Here is a 3,905-nt window from a genome sequence, read left to right as displayed (position 1 = left end):
CCAAAGTTGTCTGACACAGAACAGGCACTTTTATCATGATGCTTGCTGACTCCTTGTTCCCACTTACTGTGTTTACCTTCTCTGGACTTGTGATTTTTTTTTTTTTTTTTTTTTTGGCGAAAATATACACAGAACATATACCCATTCATCAGTTTCTAAATGTACAATTCAATAACATTGGGTACATACTTCACATTGAGTGGAACAGTAACTCTAAAAATAGTATTAAGGACTTGTGACTCTTGTTCACATCACCCTTACCACTTAAACTCAAAAGACCTAGATTTTCTGGACCAGGGTCCAAGTGACAGGGCACAAATCCCCTGACTCTAAACAAACAAACAAACAAAAAGTCAAGTCCAGGTTGGGCTTAATAACATCCCTAGTCAGCACCCCGTACTTTCTCCTCCTTTTCTTAACTGCCCCCTTCCTACTTGTTCTTCCAAGTTCTTCCCTTCTTTTTCTACTTTTTCCCCAATATGCCCACTCAGGTATCTCACAGGCTCCTCAAACTCAATCTAAAAGTGAACTCACCCCCCTTACTGCCTTCTCTGCCAATGCTTTACACTAAGCTACCTGGCACTCAAGTTGAAAATCTCAGAGTCATCAGAATGAGAAGAAAATATAGCACAGTGGTTAAAAACACAGGTTCTTAATAACAAAAAGACAAGCAGCCCAATCAAATAGGCAAAGAACTTGAACAGACAGTTCACCAGAGAAGATATTCAAATGGCCAATAAGGACTTGAAAAGATGCTCAACTTCATTAGCCATTCCGAAACCCAAACCCACTACCACTGAGTCAATTCCAACTCACAGCAACCCTATAGGGTGGAGTTGAACTGCCCCAGAGGGTTTCCAAGGCTGTAAATCTTTATAGAAGCAGACTGCCACATCTTTCTCCTGTGGAGTGGCTGGTGGGTTTGAACCACTCTTTTGGTTAGTAGCTGAGTACTTTTTTTTGCACCACCAGGGCTCCTTTTATTAGTCATTAGAGAGATGCAAATCAAAACCACAATGAGATACCATGTCAACCCTATGAGAATGGCAATGGTCCAAATAACTGCAAACAACATGTGTTGGTGGGGTTGTGGAGAAACAGGAACCCTTATTCTTTGCTGGAGGGAATGTAAAATGGTATAACCACTGTGGAAAACAGTTTGGTGTTTTCTTAGAAAGTTGAACACTAAACTATCACATAACTCAGCAATCTCAATCCTAGGTACATACCCAGAAGAAATGAAAGCAGGAACGAAACAGAAATCTGTACACCAATGTTCACTGCAGCAATTTTCACAATAGCCAAAAGGTGGAAACAACCTAAATGTCCATCAACAGATGAACAGATAAACAAAATGTGGTATATATATAACAATGGAATATTGTTGTTGTTGTTAGTTCTATCGAGTTGGTTCCTACCCATAGGGACTCCACGTACAACAGAACAAAACACTGTCCAGTCCTGTACCATACTCACAATCGTTGTTATGCTTGAGCCCATTGTTGCAGCCACTATGTCAATCCACCTTGTTAAGGATCTCCCTCTTTCTTGCTGACCTTCTCCTTTACCAAGCGTGATGTCCTTCTCCAGGGAATTGTCCCTCCTGATAACACGTCCAAAGTATAATGAGACAAAGTCTCACATCCTTGCTTCTAAGGAGCATTCTGGTTGTACTTCTTTCAAGACAGATTTATTCTTTCTTCTGGCAGTCCACAGCATAATCAATATTCTTCGCCAACACCGTAATCCAAAGGCATCAATTCTTCTTTGGTCTTCCTTATTCATTGTCTCGCTTTCACATGCATATGAGGTAATTGAAAACACCATGGCTTGGGTCAGGTGCACCTTAGTCTTCAAGGTGATATCTTTGCTTTTCAACACTTTAAAGAGGTCTTTTGCAGCAGATTTGACCAATGCAATGTGTCTTTGATTTCTTGAACTGCTGCTTCCATGGGTGTTGACTGTGGATCCAAGTAAAATGAAATCCTTGACAACTTCAATCTTTTCTCCATTTATCATGATGTTGCTGACTGGTCCAGTTGTGAGGATTTTTGTTTCCTTTATGTTGAGATGTAACCCATACTGAAGGCTGTGGTCTTTGATCTTTATCAGTAAGTGCTTCAAGTCCTCTTCATTTTAAGCAACCAATGTTGTGTCATCTGCATATCGCAGGTTGTTAATGAGTCTTCTTCCAATCCTGATGCCGTGTTCTTCTTCATATACTCCAGCTTCTTGGATTATTTGCTCAATATACAGACTGAATAAGTATGGTGAAAGGATACAACACTGATGCACAGCTTTCTTGACTTTAAACCACTCAGTATCCCCTTGTTCTGTTCAAATGACTGCCTCTTGGTCTAAGTACAGGTTCCTCATGAGCACAGTTAAGTGTTCTGGAATTCCCATTCTTCACAATGTTATCCATAATTTTTTATGATCCACACATTCGAATGCCTTTGCACAGCCAATAAAACACAGGTAAACATCTCTCTGGTATTCTCTGCTTTTAACCACGATCCATCTGACATCAGTAATGATATCCCTCATTCCACATCCTCTTCTGAATCTGGCTTGAATTTCTGGCAGTTCCCTGTCAATGTACTGCTGCAACCACTTTTGAATGATCTTCAGCAAAATTTTACTTGTGGGTGGTATTAATGATATTGTTTGATAATTTCCGCATTCTGTTGGCTCACTTTTCTTTGGAATGGGTACAAATATGGATCTCTTCCAACTGGTTGGCCAGGTAGCTGTCTTCCAAATTTCTTGGCATAGACCAGTGAGCGCTTCCAGTGCTGAATCCATTTGTTAAAATATCTGAATTGGTATCCCACCAATTCCTGGAGCCTTGTTTTTTGCCAGTGCCTTCAGTGCAGCTTGGATCTCTTCCTTCAGTACCATCAGTTCTTGATCACATGCTACCTCCTGAAATGGTTGAATGTTGAGCATTTCAGGAGGTAGCTAAGTAATGGAATATTACTGAGCCATAAAAAGAAATGAAGTCCTAATGTATGCCACAACATGGATGAACCTTGAAAACATTGTGCTGAATAAAATAAACTAGTCACTTATCTGAAATAAGCAAATATATAGAAACAAAAAATTATTAGTAGTTACCAGGGGTAGGAGGGAGGGAGAAAGGGAGAGTTTTGCTCAGGGGGTGGGGAGTTTATGTTAATGGTGGTGGAATAATTTGGAAAAGGACAGCAAGAATGGTTGTACAACTCAAAGAATGCAATCAATGTCACTGAACTATAAATGTAGAAATTGTTGAATTGGTATATGTTTTGTTGTATATATTTTCACCACAATTCAAAAAAAAAAGAAATAAACAGACACACTATTAAAAAATAAGCACCACAGGCTCTGTATTCAGACCACCTGGGTTCCAATCCTGGATCTGTCTCTACCAGCTATGAAATCTCTGGGCAAGTTCCTTAATCTACCTCAGTGTCTCAGCTTCTTCATCTACAAAATGACTATAAAGATAATACCTAACATATGAAAGTGTTTTTGCAACAAATGAGACAGAAACAACTGGATATCCACATGGGGGAAAAAAAGAACCTTGACCCCTACCTCATACCATACACAAAAATTAACTGGAGATGGATGATAGACTTAAACATAAAAACTAAAACTATAAAGCTTCTAGGAGAAAGCACAAAACATTATCTCTGTAATTTAGGGCCAATAAAGCTTCTTAAAGACACAGAAAAAAAATTACCTTAATAAAAAATGATAAAATAGACTTCATCAAAATTCAAAATGTCTGTGTATAGACGACACTGTTAAGAAAACGAATACGCCCACTGACTGCTCTGATCACAACAGAGGGTCCTGGACACAGCTGGAAAAGGATGTAGAACAAAATTCTAACACACAAAAAAAAGACCAGATTTACT

Source organism: Trichechus manatus, unplaced genomic scaffold, assembly GCF_000243295.1.
Source record: "Trichechus manatus latirostris isolate Lorelei unplaced genomic scaffold, TriManLat1.0 scaffold00026, whole genome shotgun sequence".
Lineage (NCBI taxonomy): Eukaryota > Metazoa > Chordata > Mammalia > Sirenia > Trichechidae > Trichechus > Trichechus manatus.
The sequence above is the reverse complement of the archived record's forward strand: the minus strand, read 5'-3'. Positions refer to the sequence as shown.